Source organism: Balaenoptera physalus, assembly GCF_965194825.1.
Source record: "Balaenoptera physalus genome assembly, contig: HAP1_SCAFFOLD_690, whole genome shotgun sequence".
NCBI lineage: Eukaryota > Metazoa > Chordata > Mammalia > Artiodactyla > Balaenopteridae > Balaenoptera > Balaenoptera physalus.
Genome location: NW_028126069.1, coordinates 27,947 through 51,152, shown reverse-complemented (window position 1 = coordinate 51,152; position 23,206 = coordinate 27,947). Strand labels below are relative to the sequence as shown.

The 23,206-nt window shown below is 39.4% G+C and overlaps 1 pseudogene across 1 annotated transcript in view; it reads right to left on the bottom strand.

The window, feature by feature from the left end:
* Positions 1-23,206, bottom strand: part of LOC309653615 (ELKS/Rab6-interacting/CAST family member 1-like) — a 159,305-nt pseudogene that overhangs the window by 115,103 nt on the left and 20,996 nt on the right. Inside the window, exon 2 of the transcript XR_014268826.1 lies at positions 20,500-20,660. The product of XR_014268826.1 is annotated as an ELKS/Rab6-interacting/CAST family member 1-like (transcript). The remainder of the gene's footprint in view (positions 1-20,499; positions 20,661-23,206) is intronic.

The window sequence follows — 23,206 nt, the reverse complement described above, 5'->3', positions numbered from 1 at the left end:
AGACTGATCTAAATAAACACCAGCAAGAGACATACTACAATGCAAGAAACAACCATACCAGCATTCAAATGGATAGATTAAATTGTTTAAATGAATGCTACTTTGAGCTTATTCTCCTCTAAAAAAGATGTCAGAGTCAAGAAAATGAACAAGCAATTATTCCAGATTCCTAGCAGCTACTCTCTGCTACTGAATCCAGGAGAGAAAAAAGAACATCTGCCTTTATGCCAGCATAACCCAGAAGAGAAATTAAAGAATAAACAAAAATACTATCAAAATGGGGAAGTCCTGAGGTCATAATACATTCTATTATTGTGTGCTCATCAAGACAACAACTCAAGTGACAATAAACTGATTTTAGTACAAGTTCCAGAAATTCCAAATAGCTTTCAGTTACCCAAACTCCCATACCATTTACTTACCCCTTAGCCTCTACTTAAAGAGTATATGTATATGTATAACTGATTCACTTTGTTATAAAGCAGAAACTAACACACCATTGTAAAGCAATTACACTCCAATAAAGATGTTAAATAAATAAATAAATAAATAAATAAATAAATATAAATAAATATAAATAAATAAAGAATATACTCTACCCGTTCCCTCACTTTCACTCCCAGCTAAATCCTACCTGTCCTTTCATCCTTAGATCAGGCATTACCTCCTCTAGAAAGCCTGTCTGACTCTCAAACTGAACAAAAGGCAGAAATAGAGAGGAAGGAATGGGTGGAGGAAGAAAAGTACAGAAAGAAGAAAAGATAATATCCCAAACCAGATATTACAGTAGTAAAAATATCATCCTAAGCAATGTCAGGATTGAAGACGTCATTCCATTAAAAAATAACATCAAAATAAAAATTTTTTTTTAACCTTAAAAGTAAAATCAACCAGCAGAGGGATCCTATAGTAACCATTTCCATAGTGTTTAACTTGAGAATGCTCAGTACTAACAAAGCAAAGGCAGAATTAAATACAAGGGACCATAAAGGTACTGTTCAGTCTAGCAGCATTTTAAGTATCAACCTCACTTCTTTCTTCATGCTCTACAACCCAAAAGTTTCAAGCACCTGCAACAGACGTCAATGAGGTTAACAAAATTCCCAGATTTAGTCCCTGAAATACTAGTATATAAATCAAGAAGGGTGAAGAAAGAAGGGTAAAGAAAGAAGAGTTAAGCGATACCAATCAGCTGTGAACATGTTAAGAGCTAACCCTGGCAATGCTACAACTGGGAGTGGATTCAGCTGAATAAACACACACCGGAAGCAGCAGCTTGGCTGTGAGGCGGGGGCGGGGGGGGGGGGTCCCTGCTGACATTCAGCTGCAGGGCATGGCATAAAGCTAACGGGCTAATGTCTGTGTCCCACAGAGCTATGTCAACACTGAAGTCACTGTGTGCCCAAAGCTTTCCAGAAGCTATAGAATTCCTTTTTCCTCCCCCCCCCCCTTTTCCTCCAGAGAAAGAGAAGAGGCAAGGAAGACTGATATTGAGGGAGAGTACAAAGAGATCATGACCTTACAATCTTACAGAAAAGCACTCCTGTACACTGCCATTGTTTAAGATGCTTTCACACACACTATCACTAAACTGTGTTAAACTGAAATGAAGCCCATCAAAATTATTTACATAAATAATTCTGTCTTGGGGAGAAAATAGCATAGAACATATACAAAGAAGAACATCAGCTAACCAGAATAAACCAACCAAATTACTCACATTTTTTTTCAAGACTTACCTCTTTAATAATGGGCTTTCTTGTAAAAATCAAATCTACACTAGGCAACTGATAGACTACAACAGTCCACTGTTGTATTCTGTTCTAGAGATACTAAGACCAAGTGCACTAAGACAAGAGAAGGAAATCAAAGGTATAAGAATTAGAAAGCAAGAAACAGTCATTATACAGAGATTGTAGGATGAAAACTCAGAAGAAATTACAGACAAAATATCTGTATAATTAAGAGTCCAGCAAGGGACTTCCCTGGTGGTCCAATGGTTAAGAATCCACCTTCTAATGCAGAGGACGTGGGTTCTGCATCCCACATGCCACGGGGCAACTCAGCTCACGTGCCACAACTACAGAGCCCACCAGAGCCCACGCACCGCAACGAAAGATCCTGCATGCCGCAAGGAATATCCCGCGTGCAGCAACTAAGACCTGACGCAGCCAAAAATAAAACAAATAAATACATAAATATCAAAAAAAAAAAAAAGAGTTTAGCAAGCCTGGCGCATATAAGATCAACATATAAAATTTAACTGCATTTCTCTACAAGGAACAAATCTTTAAAAAGTGTAATTAAAAAGAGAGAGAGGGCTTCCCTGGTGGCGCAGTGGTTGAGAATCTGCCTGCCAATGCAGGGGACACGGGTTCGAGCCCTGGTCTGGGAAGATCCCACATGCCGCGGAGCAACTGGGCCCGTGAGCCACAACTACTGAGCCTGCGCGTCTGGAGCCTGTGCTCCGCAACAAGAGAGGCCGCGATAATGAGAGGCCCATGCACTGCGATGAAGAGTGGCCCCCGCTTGCCGCAACTAGAGAAAGCCCTCGCGCAGAAACGAAGACCCAACACAGCCATAAATAAATAAATAAATAAATTTATTTAAAAAAAAAAGAGAGAGAAAGAGAATCTTGATAAATAAAACCAAAGAAGCATCTGGGGATAAAATAACAATAAAAAGTCAAACTATTATGGAGAAAATCATAATTGTTTCAAAAGCAAAACACCAAGGTATAAATATTATTTTCTTTGTATACAATTCCTCAATTTTTCCATGGCAACCATCAAATAAGGCATATCAAAGACTCTTTTGCACATGCTTCTGTAAAAATGTTAAGTAGATAAAAGAAATCTTTAAAAATTAATAAAATTTTTTTGAAAATCAATTTAGGTAGTAAACAGACAATACAAAAGATTGCTTCATGTTTTAGCAACACGTTGAGAGGAAATAAAAACCATATGGGATCTTCACGGGGTATTTAAAAGGAAAATACATTTGTTTTCTCGACTCTCACCAATTTTATCACATAAACTCCAATAAATAAATGTGTTACCATTATTTTCATTCATCTCCTACATCCATATTTACTCATCGCGTTGTATTTTCAATTTGAATACTTAGGTCTGTGACCACAAAATCTTTCACTTCACTTCAGCTGACTGCATACTTTTGGGGAAAGTTAAACATGCACTTACCCTATGACCCAGCGATTCCACTCCTAGATATTTCCGCAACAGAAATAAAAACATGGCCACAAACACATCTGTATAAAAATGTTTACAACCGCTTTATTCATAAGAGCCAAAACTGGAAACAACCCCATCAACAGGAGAATGGATAAATTGATTATGCAATATCCATGCAATGAAAACTACTCAATATTAGGATGACTATGGATACATGCAACAACACGAATAAACTTTAAAAAAAATATATAGTACACTGAGCAAAAGAAGCCAAACACAACAGAGTACAGACTATATGGTTCCATGTATAGGAGGTTCTAGAGCAGGCAAAACTAATCTAAAGTGAAAGGAATTAGAACACCATCTATGTGTTTGGGGCAGGGAAAATACTGATTGGGAAGGAGCTCAAGGGAACCTTATGGGATGATGGAAATGTTCTATATCTTCGTAAGACTGCATTATACGACTACTGGCATTTGTCAAAACTCATGGAACTATGATACGGAAGATCCATGTATTTTGCTGTATGTAAACTATACTCCAACAAAAAACAGATATATTAAAAGAGAAAAAAGTAACAGACATAGGTCAGAAAAGGGAAAAGTAAATCAATATTCAAGAAAATTTCTTAACAAGTAGGAATGACTTCACTTAAAAGAAAGAAGGATAATTTAGTTGATTTTAAGAACACTTCCAGTCCCAACATGTATCATGCTCCATCACCTAATTCAATTGTAACCCTGCATTCTTAAAAAGGTTAGAGAAGAAAGCAGAAGCTTGGGGCTACAGAGACTCATTCAAATATACAACAACGTATGGAAATCACCATCAACAATTTGCCTTATTTGCTTCAGATATCTCTCTCTCTCTCCCCCACCCCTCACTGTTGCTTATTTAAAATTCACAGAAGTGATGTCATCTGTTCTTGATTCTCTTTGCAAATTGCTCATGTTACTCAACATAATGTGTCTGAGAATGTAAACTGGTATAGCCACTATAGGAAACAGTAATGGAGGTTCCTCAAAAAATTAAAAACAGAACTGCCATTAGATCCAGCAATTCCACTTCTGAGTTTTTATCCAAAGAAAACAAAAATAACTAACTCGAAAAGATATCCGCACCCCCATGTTCACTGCAGCATTATTTATAATACCCAAGATATAGAAACAACCTAAGTGTCCATCCATGGATGAATGGATAAAGAAAATGTGGTGTGTATATCTATACACATATGTGTATAGATATACACAATGGGATATTATTCAGCCATAAAAAAAAATAAAATCTTACCATTTCGGAGGCGGGGGGAACCACAAGCTCACAGGTAGAGAACAGATTGGTGGTTGCCAGGGGTGGGGGACAGGGAGTGGGTGAAATGGGTAAAGGGAGTCAAAAGGTACAAACTTCCAACTATAAAAATAAATAAGTCCTGGGAATATAACGTACAGCATGGTGACTATAGTTAATAACAGTGTATTACATATTTGAAAGCTGCTAAGAGAGTAGATCTTAAAAGTTCTCATCCCAAGAAAAAAAAGTTCTTTGTAACTATGTGTGGTGATGGATGTTAACCAGACCCAGTGTGTTGATCATTTTGTAATGTATCCCAATAGCAAAATATTGAAACTAATATAATATGTCAACAATACTTCAATTTTTTAAAAACGTGTTTGAGATTTATCCACACTGATATACGTAACTCTAGCTCATTCACTTTTATGAACTGTATAATACAGGTTTCACAATTCCTTATCCAAAATTCTAAAATCCAAAGAGCTTTAAAAAGACTACATTTTTCTCCAAGCTTAATGGAAAAACCTGACTCAACTGCTATGAGGCTATTTACCATTTATTTATCCAATTTAATATGAATATTCCTAAGTTTTGCTATAGATTTAATATGTTTGATTACTGGGTATTGTCCAGATCCCAATGGGAGTATTACACAATATACAGTTTATATACTGGATTACCTTTCAAAATCTGAAAAACATCTAAATTCCAACATACATGTGCCCTAAGTATTTTGGAGGAAAGGACTGTGTACTCATATTCCATTTTGTGAATAAATACCAACTTATCCACTCACCTACTTGAGGAACAGTTAGATGTTTCTCCACTTTTTTCACTGTTACAACAAGCACATGTACATCTACCTGTCTCCTTGTGCACATGTGCAAAAGTTTCTCTCAAGAAGACACACGGAAATGAAACTGCCAGGTAGTAGAGCGTGTCTTCAACCTTACTGGTCATTTAAATGTACCTTTTTCAATTTACTATAAACAAGATGCATGACACAGATGATAAAAGGGAGCAGATATCCAGCCTGTAACTTTCGTATCTACAGAACCATTAATCATATAACACTTTCCATTAATCATAAAACCACTTTCCTAGAAGGAAATTGTTGGTGGAAATGGATTGGGTTGCTACTTAAAAAAAAAAAAAAAAAAAGAAAAGCTAAATGGCTATGCATTCAATTCCATCCATAAGGAATAAAGACAGTGTTTTCAAAGAAAGTTATTACTTATGAAGCTACTTTAATTAGCAGAGCCCAAGTATCGCTGTAAGGCTTGAGAATTTTTTTTAAAAAGCAATAATTCTATCTATAGGATCTTTTCTCTCTGAAAGAAGGAATGAGAGAAGAAACAGAAAAGATTGGAAAGAATCCTAATTTCTCTCCGCTCACCCTACTTCCTAAAATGGCATCTTTCCCTGAGAATCCCCACAAAATACAACTACTTTAATCTCAGTACCAAAATTTTGATGTCAAAGATTCCTATAAAAATGATCTTAGAGATAAGGACACTGAAAATCTGAAAGCAACAATAATCAACAGTTTCAAGGATTTCCTTTCTATCCCTTTCATATTTATTGGAAAATAAATAAATAAGCAGGCTTCTTTTTTCTCTCAGGTATTTGAGAAACAAAAAAGTAACACAGGGATACCTGATTCATTACTAATGTTTAAAATATTTTTAAACTAAACTTATGAATTGGGATAGATGCTTATATAATTCGTTTTTTCTGACAGCTTTTAAGAACACATTCTTTGATCCCCATATTATAAGGAAAATTGGCTTTTTAAATAAAGCTACTTGCTTAACCCAAGGTATCTAAACAAAAACAAGAAAACTTAAATGAGAGGTTCACAAAGGAACATTTGATGACGTTAGTGAACCTAAAATATGTCATATTTCTTATACAGACTTAAGCAAAAGAAAATATGAATCCCAAGGTATAGGCAAGTGCCACAAAAACACAAAACCTACAGGAACACAAGAACAGCACTTTATCCTAGGTGGAAAAACGAACCCCTAGCCTATTTCAATACCAGAAGAATGACAGATTCTGAGAGGGCTCCGGCTACCTTGGGAGTTCTCTCCATCAAGAACAAGTACTAGTAATTAACATGAAAGAGTCCATTTCAGACAATTCTGCCCACAAAGGAGGCAGTGCTGTTGAAAAATAAACTTAACCAAACATTGGAGAACAGAAAAAAAAATACTGAAGTATAATCCCTCACTGACGGAAGAAAGATCTTTAGTTAGTAGCAGGCATTAAGCTCCCTGACAGAGATACAATGGCAGGTGGGTATAATAAACATGGTCTGTCTCCATATAAAGGTAGATAAGACAGATAATGGTGGATAAGAGAGTCATTAATCCCAAAAGCAACAAAAATACACAATTATAACTGCAAACAAGGATAAAAGCTATAAATCCAAGGTAGTAAAAGATAAGAGAAGATTTGGGGGCTGGGTGAGATCTGAAGAATGAGTTAACTTCCATTAACTATTTAAAGACACAACACTTCTACTGTGAGGAGAAGACTACTTAGGTGAAGACCCTCAAGAAGGAGGGGGCACAGCACATTTGAGGGATTAAGGAGACTGAGCACCAAGGAAGTGTGACAAGAGTTTTGGACTTTAAGGGCAACAGGAAGCCCTGAAAAAGTTTTGAGCAGAGTATGATCATCTCTACCATCATCACTAATAGTGATGCCGGGCACATACTACCACATTTAATTCTTAGAACAAGTACATGAGGTAAGAATTATATAACCATTTTACAGATGAGGAAACTAAGGTTTGGAAAGACTTAGCAGCCTGCCAAGCTCACATAACTAGTGAGTGGTGGAGCCAGGATTCAAACATCACATGGGCACTTTCAAAAGCCCAGACTGGCTGCAATGAGGCTGCACATCAGGGGGAAACAGAAAGACTGGGGAAAATTGGGAGACCACTGCAATAATGTCAGCCAACAGCGACATGACCAAACTATGACAGTGGCTGTGGGGTGGGAAAATGGATGGCTTACAGAAATACTTCAGAGAAAAAAGATCACCAGGATTTGACTGGCAGGGTGGGAAATGAGGGAGTGAAGCAATCAAGGAAAATTCTGAAGTTTCTGACTTAAACACCATGGACAAGTTGGTGGCACCATAAACAAAAATGGGAAAAAATAAGGAAGGACCAGAATTGAGGGGAAATCTTGAGCTGAATGTAATGTGCTTTTGAGATGCTGAGAAAAGGTTTGAGGGAGCAACTGGGCATGTGGGTCTGGAGCTTAGAGGAATGATATGAGCTAAAGATGTTAAGTGTGGAAGCTCTGATACACAGATGTTAACTGAGGCCAAGGCAGTGAATGAGCCTCCCTAGGAAAAGAAAACACAGCAAGAGGAGATAGTCATAGGACTGATTCAACATTAGATGGCAGGCAGAGGGTAAGAGGCGGGCAAAGGAGACAAGAGGAGCAGTCAGAGAAGTGGGTAGAAATTAGGAAAACAGTGTCACAGAAACTGAAAGAAGCTGATAAGGACCCTTTCTCTAAGGGGAGAACACAGACCAAGAAAGATCTGGCTCTGGGTTCAATTCCTGGTTCCATCAGGATGACTTCAGTGAAGTTAACTAAATACTCTGAGCCTTAATTTATTAATCTACACTATGCACATTATGAAACTTAATCTACAGGGTTATTATAATAATTAGCAGTAAGACAGAACACCTATCACACTGTAAATTATCAATAAATGGCAGTTACTGTTGTTGCTCCTGTTTGTAAAATCAAAAGGTTTGGTTAGTGGCTTACTGAACCCAGCCCTGGGAAGCCCTAGGGGTTCTAAAGAACATCTTCAGGGAATGCCTGGCAGGGCCACACTGGGGCATCTGGGCTCCCCAGTCCTGTCTCGATCAGAACAGCTTTGCCTTCTTTTTCATTTTACTTCTTAAAATAAGTTTTAGGCACTTACCTGGTGGCACCGTGGTTGGGAATCCACCTGCCAATGCAGGGGACACGGGTTCGAGCCCTGGTCCGGGAAGATCCCACATGCCGCAGAGCAACTGAGCCCGTGCACCACAACTACTGAGCCTGCGCTCTAGATCCCGGCTCCACAACAAGAGAGGCCACCGCAATGAGAAGCCTGCGCCCCACGCCGCTCGCCGCAACTAGGGAAAGCCTGTGCGCAGCAACGAAGACCCAACACAGCCAAAAAATAAATAAATTAATTAATTAATAATAAGTTTTATTTTCATATCTGAATAACATTCATTTGAAAAAAGGGGTCTGCAGCTTAAAGTGTTTTTCAAAAAGCAATGACTGGATCATCTCAATAGTCCCTTCAATTCATTTGGATTACAGCTTGTAATTCTAGTTTTTTTCTTTTTTTGAATTTTTGAAGTTTATTTTATTTTTTTATACAGCAGGTTCTTATTAGTTATCTATTTTATACATATTAGTGTATACATGTCAATCCCAATCTCCCAGTTCATCCCACCACCACCCACCCTCCCCGCCACTTTCCCCCCTTGGTGCCCATACGTTTGTTCTCTACATCTGTGTCTACTTCTGCCCTGAAAACCAGTTCATCTGTACCATTTACAGCTTGTAATTCTTCACCAAAGTAAAACATGTGAGAAATAAGGACAAAACAACACACTTGATAACATAATCCCTAACATGAAGCTTATTATTTATGATTATTTAATTAGAATAATGGTTATAAATCAATTAGCTCTGTTTATCTACTGAAAATTGTACTAGGGTCAGTGCCATTACTGCCATTGAAGCACCACAGCCTTATAACAGCAAATTTTTGTTTGTTTGCTTAAGATTATAACCGCATGAACGGTGAAGAAAAGAGTTAAGCAGCATTAAAATCACAAAGGGCTTTCTTTTTTCATGAAAAATAAAGTTGGTTAGTGTGCTCAAATTACTTGTTTTCTTTTTGAAAGCCCTGCATGAAGAAAACCAATTAATAAAGAACCAAAATATCTCACCAGCCTTTTCTCATTGAAATCAGTACCTCTAAAAACTTTCTTTTAATATCCTTTTCTTATGCTATTGATTGTTTGTAATTAATCACTTTCCATGTCATCATTGTGTGTGGTTCTCTTGTGATAATTATCCCACACTCTCCAGTTTAGTCTGTTGAGCAATCACCACTCTGGTGCAGCTGAAAATTCTCAGGGACACTAGCTTGAATCTCTATGGCACAGATGTCCTAATACTTCATTTTAAAATGGGACAAAGGTTTTACAGAGCCTTGCTGATCTTTTGTCCCAGACAATGGCTGTCTTTTTCATCTAGGACAGAATCAAAAATGTACTGTATTAAAAAAAAATGTACTGTATAAGTTTTTTAACTACAGCTTTAGAATTTATACTCTTCAATAGTAAGTCACTTCTCTTAAATGACAGAATTTGCTCCTATTTAATTGCTGGAAATTTTAAGCAATTAAATAGGAGCTGACGGTGGATCAATAGTTGTCTTCATTTTAACAGCTCACCCAATAATGAGGAACATGAGAACTGCATCTGGAAGATTTGGTGTGAAAGGAAATGACTTCTGAAAGGCTGACTGATTTATTTGTGCTGATACTGGCACAGACTGCCCTACTTTAGGCAGGATGGTTAGGGAAGGTCTCTTTGAAGAAGTACCATTTAAGCTGACACCTGAGGCAGCCAGCATATAAGAGTGGGGTAAGAATGTCTGGCAGCACATAAGAATAAAGAGTTAAGAATAGCATATATATATATATATGTATATGTGGGTGTTTGTGTGTGTGTGTACATATATATTTGAAGGACATTTTTTTCAACGCCCAATCGGCCATTAATACAAATTGAAAGCCTGTTATAATCAAATCAATGTAGTCCTGGAAAAAGAATATCAACAAAGAGATCAATGGAACAAATCTCACAATAATTAAGCACTTAAGAAAGAAAAAGGAAATGCCACAAACCAAAAGAAAAGAGACTGATCACAGTATTTAGAAAGCTTTGCAATTATTAGGAAAACATCAAAATAAATACGTTCTCCCCACACAAAATTAAAAATAAGTTCCAGGAAGATTAAAGAACTAGGTATAAAATGCAAATTAATTAGAAAATAAAAAGAATAAATATAACATATTTAATGATATTCAGATAGGGAAGGACTTTCTAAACAAAAAACGAAATGTAAGAAATTACAAAAAAATTACAAATTGCAAATGTAAGAAAAGTATAGTACATTTTACTGCTTAGAAATCTAGAATTATAAACATCAAAAGTCAAAAACTAATGAGCAAATGACAAAAACTAAAAATTATTCACAACTGTGAAAGTACTTTATCCTCACTATTGAAAAAGCCCATACAAGTCAATGAAATACTAAGACCTTACTGTCCCCAAGAGAAATTAACAAATAGGAATATACCAATCACAGACAATATGCAAATTGACAATAAACACATGAAAATGTAAACAAAGAATTGCAAATGAAAGCAAGGTAAGACAAAACTTTTTAACCTATGAAAGAGGTAAAAGTTTTTTTTCAGGCAAAAGATTTTTAAACATTATATGAACAGGTAAGGTGATACATGCATTCGTACATGCCTGATCACCTAAAGTGGTCCAATCCTTCTAGAAGACAGTGTGTCAATAAGTATATTCACCTCTTTTATTTTATAAGCACAACTGTATCATCCTTAGGAAGCAGAAACTATCTTCTAGCAATGTTGCTTTTCTCTCCAAATATAAGGTGGATAATATAGTAATTTGTAGGGTCATTTTTGTTAACATTTTCTCATTACAAAGTAATAAATATAAGTGTTAAACATTTTAAGAATACATAAACGTATACGGGAAAACCTCTCCTATAATTCCTTTGATCCCCTCTGATGAATAGATTCAATTTTTTAACAACCTATCATAGGAAAATAATCAGAAATGTGAAAATGTATTAATAAAGATGGCCATAACAGTAATACATAGGACAAAAAAACCTGAAAAGTGGGGAGACCTTCAAGATGGCGAAAGAGTAACACATGGAGATCACCTTCCTCCCCACAAATACATCATAAATACATCTACGTGTGGAACAACTCCTACAGAACACCTACTGAACACTAGCAGAGGACCTCAGACCTCCCAAAAGGCAAGAAACTCCCCACGTACCTGGGTAGGGCAAAAGAAAAAAGAAAAAACAGAGACAAAAGAATAGGGATGGGACCGCAACAATGGGAGGGAGCTGTAAAGGAAGAAAGGTTTCCACGCACTAGGAAGCCCCTTCACTGGCGGAGACAGGGCGTGGCAGGGCGAAGCTTCAGAGCCACGGAGGAGAGCGCAGCAACGGGGGTGCGGAGGGCAAAGCAGAGAGATTCCCTCACAGAGGATCGGTGCCGACCAGCACTCACCAGCCCAAGAGGCTTGTCTGCTCACCCGCCGGGGCGGGCGGGGGCTGGGAGCTGAGGCTCGGGCTTCGGAGGTCAGACCCCAGGGAGAGTACTGGGGTTGGCTGTGTGAACACAGCCTGAAGGGGGCTAGTGTGCCACAGCTAGCCGGGAGGGTGTCCGGGAAAAGTCTGGAGCTGCCGAAGAGGCAAGAGACCATTGTTTCGGGCGCGTGAGGAGAGGGGATTCAGAGCACCTCCTAAATGAGCTCCAGAGACGGGCGCAAGCCGAGGCTATCAGCACGGACACCAGAGACTGGCATGAGACGCTAAGGCTGCAGGTGCAGCCACCAAGAAGCCTGTGTGCAAGCACAGGTCACTATCCACACCTCCCCTCCCGGAAGCATGTGCAGCCCCCGACTGCCAGGGTCCCGTGATGCAGGGACAACTTCCCCGGGAGGGCACACGGCGCGCCTCAGGCTGGTGCAATGTCACGCCAGCCTCCGCCACCACAGGCTCACCACGCATTCTGTACTCCTCCCTCCCCCCAGGCCTGAGTGAGCCAGAGCCCCGGAATCAGCTGCTACGTTAACCCTGTCCTGTCTGGGCAGGAACAAACGCCCTAGGCAACCTACATGGAGAGGAGGGGCCAAATCCAAAGCTGAACCCCGGGAGCTGTGTCAACAAGGAAGGAAAGGGAAATCTCTACCAGAAGCCTTAGGAGCAGCGGATTGAATCTCCACAATCAACTTGATGTACCCTGCATCTGTGGAATACCTAAATAGACAACGAATCATCCCCAAATTGAGGCAGTGGACTTTGTGTGATTTTGCCTGTATAGCTTTGCTTTAACCAATTGTTCTAGGGTTCTGTCTGTCCGTTTTTTGTTTCTTTTCTTAGCATAGTTTTTAGCGTTTGTTATCATTGGTGGATTTGTTTTTTGGTTTGGTTGCTCTCTTCTTTTTTTTTCTTTTTTTATTACTTTTTAATTTTTTTATTTTCAGTAATTATTTTTTATTTCTTATTTTAATAACTTTATTTTATTTCTTTTTTTTCTCCCTTTTCTTCTGAGCCATGCGGCTGACAGGGTCTTGGTGCTCTGGCCAGGTGTCAGGCCTGAGTCTCTGAGGTGGGAGAGCCGAGTTCAGGACATGGGTCCACCACAGACCTCCCAGCTCCACGTAATATCAAACAGCAAAAGCTCTCCCAGAGATCTCCATCTCAACGCTAAGACCCAGCTCCACTCAACGACCAGCAAGCTACAGTGCTGGGCACACTATGCCCAACAACTAGCAAGACAGGAACACAACTCCACCCATTAGCAGAGAGGCTGCCGAAAATCATAATAAGGTCACAGACACCCCAAAACACACCACCAGACGTGGACCTGCCCACCAGAAAGACAAGATCCAGCCTCATCCACCAGAACACAGGTACCAGTCCCCTCCACCAGGAAGCCTACACAACCCACTGAACCAACCTTAGCCAGTGGGAACAGACCCCAAAAACAACAGGAACTACGAACCTGCAGCCTGCAAAAAGGAGACCCCAAACACAGTAAGTTAAGCAAAATGAGAAGACAGAGAAACACACAGCAGATGAAGGAGCAAAGTAAGAACCCACCAGACCAAACAAATGAAGAGGAAATAGGCAGTCTACATGAAAAAGAATTCAGAGTAATGACAGCAAAGATGATCCAAAATCTTGGACGTAGAATGGAGAAAATACAAGAAACGTTTAACAAGGACCTAGAAGAACTAAAGAATAAACAACAAGGATGAACAACACAATAAATGAAATTAAAAATTCTCTAGAAGGAATCAAGAGCAGAGTAACTAAGGAAGGAGAATGGATAAGTGACCTGGAAGATAAAATAGTGGAAATAACTACTGCAGAGAAGAAAAAAGAATGAAAAGAATTAAGGACAGTCTGAGAGACCTCTGGGACAACATTAAACGCACCAACATTCGAATTATAGGGGTCCCAGAAGAAGAAGAGAAAAAGAAAGGGACTGAGAAAATATTTGAAGAGATTATAGTTGAAAACTTCCCTAATGTGGGAAAAATATTAAAAGCAGCAAGGAAAAAGCAACAAATAACATACAAGGGAATCCCCATAAGGTTAACAGCTGATCATTCAGCAGAAACTCTTCAAGCCAGAAGGGAGTGGCAGGACATATTTAAAGTGATGAAGGGGAAAAAACCTACAACCAAGATTACTCTACCCAGCAAGGATCTCATTCAGATTTCATGGAGAAATTAAAACCTTTACAGACAAGCAAAAGCTAAGACAATTCAGCACCGCCAAACCAGCTTTACAACAAATGCTCAAGGAACTTCTCTAGGCAGGAAACACAAGAGAAGGAAAACACCTACAATAACAAACCCAAAACAATTAAGAAAATGGGAATAGGAACATACATATCGATCATTACCTTAAATGTAAATGGATTAAATGCTCCAACCAAAAGACATAGACTGCTCAATTGATACAAAAACAAGACCTGTATATATGCTGTCTACAAGAGACCCACTTCAGACCTAGAAACACATACAGACTGAAAGTGAGGGGATGGAAAAAGATATTTTATGCAAATGGAAATCAAAAGAAAGCTGGAGTAGCAATTCTCATATCAGACAAAACAGACTTACAGTAAAGAATGTTACAAGAGACAAGGAAGGACACTACATAATGATCAAGGGATCAATCGAAGAAGAATATAACAATTGTAAATATTTATGCACCCAACATAGGAGCACCTCAATAAAGAAGGCAAAGGCTAACAGCCGTAAAAGGGGAAATCAACGGTAACACAATCATACTAGGGGACTTTTAACATCCCACTTTCACCAATGGACAGATCATCCAAAATGAAAATAAATAAGGAAACACAAGCTTTAAATGATACATTAAACAAGATGGACTTAATTGATATTTATAGAACATTCCATCCAAAAACAATAGAATATACTTTCTTCTCAGGTGCTCATGGAACATTCTCCAGGATAGATCATATCTTGGGTCACAAAGCAAGCCTTGACAAATTTAAGAAAATTGAAATTATATCAAGTATCTTTTCTGACCACAATGCTATGAGACTAGATATCAATTACAGGAAAAAAATTTGTAAAAAATACAAACACATGGAGGCGAAACAATACACTAGTTAATAAACAAGAGATCACTGAAGAAATCAAAGAGGAAATCAAAAAATACCTAGAAACAAATGACAATGAAAACACGACGACCCAAAACCTATGGGATGCAGCAAAAGCAGTTCTAAGAGGGAAGTTTATAGCAATACAATCCTACCTCAAGAAACAAGAAACATCTCAAATAAACAACCTAACCTTACACCTAAAGCAATTAGAGAAAGAAGAACAAAAAAACCCCAAAGTTAGCAGAAGGAAAGAAATCATAAAGATCAGATCAGAAATAAACGAAAAAGAAATGAAGGAAACGATACCAAAGATCAATAAAACTAAAAGCTGGTTCGTTGAGAAGATAAACAAAATTGATAAACCATTAGCCGGACTCATCAGAATAAAAGGGAGAAGATTCAAATCAACAGAATTAGAAATGAAAAAGAAGAAGTAACCACTGACACTGCAGAAATACAAACGATCATGAGAGATTACTACAAGCAACTCTATGCCAATAAAATGGACAACCTGGAAGAAATGGACAGATTCTTAGAAATGCACAACCTGCCGAGACTGAACCAGGAAGAAATAGAAAATATGAACAGACCAATCACAAGCACTGAAATTGAAACTGTGATTAAAAATCTTCCAACAAACAAAAGCCCAGGACCAGATGGCTTCACAGGAGAATTCTACCAAACATTTAGAGAAGAGCTAACACCTATCCTTCTCAAACTCTTCCAAAATATTGCAGAGGGAGGAACACTCCCCAACTCATTCTACGGGGCCACCATCACCCTGATACCAAAACCAGACAAAGATGTCACAAAGAAAGAAAACTACAGGCCAATATCACTGATGAACATAGATGCAAAAATCCTCAACAAAATACTAGCAAACAGAATCCAACAGCACATTAAAAGGATTATACACCATGATCAAGTGGGGTTTATTCCAGGAATGCAAGGATTCTTCAATATACGCAAATCAATCAACGTGATACATCATATTAACAAACTGAAGGAGAAAAACCATATGATCATCTCAACAGATGCAGAGAAAGCTTTCGACAAAATTCAACACCCATTTATGATAAAAGCCCCGCAGAAAGTAGGCATAGAGGGAACTTTCCTCAACATAATAAAGGCCATATATGACAAACCCACAGCCAACATCATTCTCAATGGTGAAAAACAAACCATTTCCACTAAGATCAGGAACAAGACAAGGTTGCCCACTCTCACCACTATTATTCAACATAGTTTTGGAAGTGTTAGCCACAGCAATCAGAGAAGAAAAAGAAATAAACGGAATCCAAATCAGAAATGAAGAAGTAAAGCTGTCACTGCTTGCAGATAACATGATACTATACATAGAGAATCCTAAAGATGCTACCTAAAAACTACTAGAGCTAATCAATGAATTTGGGAAAGTAGCAGGATGCAAAATTAATGCACAGAAATCTCTTGCATTCCTATATACTAATGATGAAAATCTGAAAGTGAAATTAAGAAAACACTCCCGTTTACCATTGCAACAAAAAGAATAAAATATCTAGGAATAAACCTACCTAAGGAGACAAAAGACCTGTCTGCAGAAAATTATAGGACACTGATGAAAGAAATTAAAGATGATACAAATAGATGGAGAGATATACCATGTTCTTGGATTGGAAGAATCAACATTGTGAAAATGACTCTACTACCCAAAGCAATCTACAGATTCACTGCAATCCCTATCAAACTACCACTGGCATTTTTCACAGAACTAGAACAAAAAATTTCACAATTTGTATGGAAACACAAAAGACCCTGAATAGCCAAAGCAATCTTGAGAACGAAAAATGGAGCTGGAGGAATCAGGCTCCCTGACTTTAGACTACATTACAAAGCTACAGTAATCAAGACAGTTTGGTACTGGCACAAAAACAGAAATATAGATCAATGGAACAGGATAGAAAGCCCAGAGATAAACCCACGCACATATGGTCACCTTATCTTTGATAAAGGACACAAGCATATACAGTGGAGAAAAGACAGCCTCTTCAATAAGTGGTGCTGGGAAAATTGGACAGGTACATGTAAAAGTATGAAATTAGAACACTCCCCTAACACCATACACAAAAATAAACTCAAAATAAATTAAAGACCTAAGTGTAAGGCCAGACACTATCAAACTCTTAGAGGAAAACAGAGGCAGAACACTCTATGACATAAATCACAGCAAGATCCTTTTTGACCCACCTCCTAGAGAAATGGAAATAAAAAGAAAAATAAACAAATGGGACCTAATGAAACTTCAAAGCTTTTGCGCAGCAAAGGAAACCATAAACAAGATGAAAAGACAACCCTCAGAATGGGAGAAAATATTTGCAAATGAAGCAACTGACAAAGGATTAATCTCCAAAATATACAAGCAGCTCATACAGCTCAATATCAAAAAACAAACCACCCAATCAAAAAATGGGCAGAAGATCTAAATAGACATTTCTCCAAACAAGACGTATAGATGGCCAAAAGGCACATGAAAAGATGCTCAACACTGCTAATTATTAGAGAAATGCAAATCAAAACAACGAGATATCACCTCACATCAGTAAGAATGGCCATCATCAAAAAAATCTACAAAAAATAAATGCTGGAGAGGGCATGGAGAAAAGGGAACCTTCTTACACTGATGGTGGGAATGTAAATTGGTGCACCCACTATGGAGAACAGTATGGAGGTTCCTGAAGAAACTAAAAATAGAGTTACCATATGATCCAGCAATCCCACTCCTGGGCATATATCCAGAGAAAAACATAATTCAAAAAGATACATGCAACCCAGTGTTCGCTGCAGCTCTATTACAATAGCCAAGACATGGAAGTAACCTAAATGTCCATCAATAGATGAATGGATAAAGAAAATGTGTTTTATATATTTATACATATATATGTATACACACACACACACACACACACACACACACACAATGGAATATTATTCAGCCATAAGAAGGCATGAAGTAATGCCATTTGCAGCATCATACATGGACCTAGAGATTATCATACTAAGTGAAGTAATCCAGACAGAGAAAGACAAATATCATGATATCGCTTATATGTGGAACCTAAAAAAAAAAAAAAAAGATACAAATGAACTTACATACAAAACAGAAATAGACCCACAGACATAGAAAACAAACTTATGGTTACCAAAGGAGAAAAGAGTGTGGAGGAGGGATACATTAGGAGTTTGGGATTAGCCACCACTCTCAACAGCATGTTTGGATAGACGATTAGGCCTGAAGTGCTTAATTTGTTAAAAGAAAGGTATTAAACAACCATTTTATTAAGATATGAAAATGAGAGACAACAACAAGGAGAAATTTAAGTGCAAATTAAAGCAAAGACTACTTTAAAAACTTTAAGTCAGTAAATCTGCATGACAAAAAACTTGTAGAAAATCTAAGAACAGCATGATGCTGTAGTAGTATCTCCTGAGCAAATGAGGAAGGTGATTTAAGAGACAGGTCACCTGTCAGAGCCAGGTTTTAACACCTTATTTCAAGAACTTTTATTTAATGTTTATTCATCAAATTTCTATACCACTTATAAATTCTCTGAATACTTTAATGACTCATCCCATGCCTTACTGTGTGAGTGTTTGATCTTACCAAAAACAGTTTTGCAAATCACAGTATTTTTCTGAAATGTAATCTCTAACCTGGGTTGGCAAGGGAAGTCCATAAGAAAGTTTAGTACTGTGGTTCCAAAAATAATAACAATAATAAAACAAAAAAAAATCACACGCAATTCCCTTTTAATGGTTTAAAGTCAAGCATTCTTTAAAAAAATTCTTTCATATCTTTTCAAAGTCCTAACAATAAAGGAAAATTCCTTTACAAATCCACCACTGTTTTGCTATAGACACTTGAACTGAGTGGGAAAGATGTGACAAGTCAAGTCAAGATATTGGTACACAGAGAAAAGGAAACAATACTCCTACACCGTTGCTTTAGCAGGGCCTGTTTGTGCTTAGGAGTATCACATCGATACCTTGTATTCCCAAATATTATACCCATCCTTCCTCTATGTTCTTATCATCAGGGATAAAACCTTGTCTTCAACTGCCTCTACTAACCTGTTCGTAAGAAGCAAACTTTCTCATCACGATACTCAGAACCCTAAATTCTACCCGTTCTCCCTGCGTATCAACCTATTTCTGGCTCCAGTATCTGTCACTTCCGAGAGCACATCACCTGCAATTCTTTTCTGAAATATCAGGCTCTCTTAAACCTCCCACTGTGTCCTAATAATCCATAAGCACAGGGGACACCCCGATATTTGTTTCCTCAACTCCTGGGCTGCCGTCATGATATCAAAACAATCATGCCCCATGAAAATTCATGCTGAGGTGTCATGGCAAGATCCTCTGCTACTTTGTAATTCTCATATTCAACATGTATTGATAGTTCAAAGTAGCAGAAAAGAAGAGGGGATGTTAGCTTCAAGCACTGGCTGGGCTCAGAAAGACTGTTTACTTTAGGTCAGAGAGAGTGCGTATTTATTGCAGAGAAGAAGGAACTAACAGAAAGTGAGCAAAGATTATGTGAAAGAAAATTAATGGAGACAGATTGCAGAGGAGGGAACCAGAGCTTAAATCTGTGATAGAAATAAGAAGCGAGCTTGGTGAAGGAGAGACAGTATCTCCTCTGAGTCAGAAGAGAAGACGACAAGAACACAGGTAACTGCTGAGGTGATGAAGGTAACTGAGGGGTCCCAGCATAGACTTGGTTTCAGTAAAATGAGAGCAGGACAATTACACAGGGGTGGGGATTGGAGTGATGGAGAAAGTACTAAGGGACTTAAAAAAGAGACATACTTGTTCTGAAGAGAAGGAAACCAGAACTTTTCAAAGTCACAGAGCAGAAAAAGCAGCAGCTGTATTCTGCACAGCAGATATATACAGCCTTCACAACAGACTATCTCAAGGAAGCTGCAAGATGCCTGGAAAGTACGAAAATGATGTCAAGAATGGTTCTGCTAAAAGTGACAATTTTGCCAAAACTGACTGGAGAGTGCGGCAAATGTTAATGGTGAAATATGGGGGATGGGTATAAGGAGGTTCACTATACTATTCTCTACTTTTGTGTACCTTTGGAAATGTTTATAATAAAAAATGTTTTTAAAAATTGCCTAGCCATCGTATGACCCCAGGAGCAATGGTTATCTTCCTCAGAAAGCTCAACAACTTGCCAGAACTTTCCAGAAGGTTTTAGGAATTTCAGAGACACAACTGCATACGGATACATACACTCTAGAGGACTGCAAAATTCAATGACAGGGAGGCAAAAAAAGTTTCTAGTTGACGAGGATTTGTCCCAAATTTGTTCTAAGGAGTGAGAAACACAAGTGAGCATTAAAATTAGGCTAAGTGTGTCAGGCGTGACAAACAGGGCCAGAAGATGAAAGCGATGAGGACAAGTATTTCAACTAAGCATATGCCTGAAGAACAATATTATAAAACTTACTTCATCTCCAGAACTTCCTCTAAGTGTTTTCTTCTCTCGGCCCGAAGGTTGGTCACATGAGTTTCCTTCTCTGCCAGTGACTGCTGAGTGCAGGACAGCTTCGCCTTCATGGACTCCAGCTCCTGTTTTACCTTCTCCATGGCCATCAGTAACTCCTCCACCTACGATCAATACAGAAAACACAGAAACTGAGCATCTGGGTCAGGTATAGTCAGAGGAGCTGGGCAGTGGGCAACGCCTGGATCCACAAAATTGAAGACACACCCATCAAAAATTCTGTACTCTCGCAGGATCAGACATAAATGGCAGTTAAAGAAATACATCTCTCATCTTCCCTCCACTATAATTCTTCTCAGTTTAGGTCCAAAAAACCCTCATTTTCTTTTTGACAAATGTAAGGGCATCAGAAGTAACAGTGTGCCGGAAACAATCCCTTCGAAGGAATTTGTTTGGAAACAGTCCAGAAACTTCCATGGAAATAACAAAATAATGCAGATAAAAATATAAGGAACAAAATCATAATAAATATTTCTAGAACGATTTTAGGAAATAAAAGCCATAAACCTGACTAATACCAGATGCACAATAAACATAAATGAGTCATTTTTATTCGTTCAAACTAAGATTCTTCTGTTTATACCATTACAAAGAATTTCTTGTTAAAGAAACAGCAAGAATTCAATCGGATAATTTCCTGCTCTAAAGCTAGGTAGGTAGAGATTTTCTGAGGAAGGCAGGAAGAAAAGAAAAAAAAATATGACCAGATAGAGAAGAGACAGAATGCTTTTAAAAGACCTGTAAAAGACTTCCCTGGTGGCGCCGCCCGCGAGGACCGGGACGGCCGTCCGCGCCGCCCTCCCTCCCCGGCCGCCGAGGCGAACCGCGGACAGGCCGCTGGCGGGGCCTCCCGGGCCGTGCGGGCAGCCCGAGGGCCTCCTGGCGGGAAGCCCACCTGTCCGCGGGCGCCAGGCTCCTAGGGGCGGCCCGCCCCGGGCTCTGCGTGACTGGCCCCCTGAAGCAGCGGCGGAGGCGGCGGCCCACTGTTTGCACCGCACCGCCTCCTAGGGCAAGCGGGAGGAGACAGACGCCGCCCGCCCGGCGCCTGCCGTGTGCGCGTGTGCGCCCGCGCCGGGCCGCAGCCCAGAGCCCCCGCCCGCCAGCCCCCAGCCCCACGCCCGCAAGCCCCACGCCCACCAGCCTCACCTAGGGCTCCGCCCTGCCGGGAGGCGCGCTGCCGGGACCCAGCCAGGGCCGTGAGGAGCGAGCGGAGGAGAGCCGAGGGGCCTAGCGCCAGCGACGGGCGGGAAGCTCCAGGCGCCGCCCGACCCCGAGCTGCCGCCACCGCGGCCCTCTCACCCTGCTCAGGGCTGCCGCTGCCGCTGCTGCCCGTGCGCCGGCGCCGTCGCCGACACCGCCGCCACCACCACAGCCGCAGCTCGGCCGGGACGCCCGACGTCACCGCGCCCCGCCCCCTGCGCGATTCCCCAGCTCCGCCCCGGGCCGATGTCTGCGCGAGCCCCGCCCCCGCGCGACCGCGCCCGGTCGGCGTCCCGCGGCCTCCTGGGAGTGCGACTCGGGCGCACGCGGGCCTCGGGCACTTTCCGGGTGCTGTCTTTATTGTGATATCTTAGTTAAGTCTAGTGGGGTGTCCCCCCTTTTTTTTAATTACTAAAGTATGTCATTATGTTAATTCAACATTAATACTAGAAAGAAAAGTGAAAATTCCCATAGCAACAGCTGCTCTTTTTCTATGCTACGTTCATGCTTTTAGAAGTAGTATAAGAGCTGTTAAATGTGCGTTTTGCACATACTGTGTAAAACACATTGATGGAGAAAGAGCAGGGAATGAAGTATTTTGGCTAATCAAATAATAAACAGTGTATTGATTATCAATGTTCAGAGAAATATAATGTAATAAAGTAGATTAAGCATAAAGGTTATGTGGAATATAGTTTACTTCTATGGCTTTCCAAAATGTGAGCCTGGAGGTGCTGATTCAATCATGTATTCATTCAACAGTGATTTATTGAGTATGGTTCTGGGTACTTTTTTTAGCCTTTGGGAATACAGTAGTGAACAAAGCTGACAAAAATTCCCACCTTCATGGAACCTACCTTCTGGACACCTTCTTGGGAAATGAAGAGGAATTCAGCAAAGGAGATTAATAAGAGGTTATTGAGGGAGGAGGAAGACCAGGAGAGTGCGATGTACTAGAAATGAAGCAAAGGAAGTTTTCAAGGAGGAGGGAATGGTCAACTGTGTCATTGTTTAAAGATGTGTCAGACTGTTGGGTAAGAAAGAATTCTGCCTGATTATAATGCCTAATATCAGAGAAATGACTAAATGCTTTTTAGTGTGAGATGAGACAAATGTAAGAATCTTTGTTTTTTACTTCCTTTGACTGATTTTTAAAAACATATATATTTCATTCTTTATTCTTTTCAGAACAAAATATGCAACCTGGGAGTTTATACTTGTACTAAGGAGAGGTATGACACTGTTGTTACTAATTATATGTACACTTATTTTTTTAATACATGTATCAAATCAGAAGTTATAAAAGTATACAGGGAAAAAATTAAGTCTCTTCTGTCCCATCCAGTTACTCCTGAAGGCAGACACTGTTTCCAATTTGTTGTTTTTCGTAACCAGTGAAATTTTGTGCAGTAACACGGCATTTAGCTATTTTAAAATTGCATAAATATAA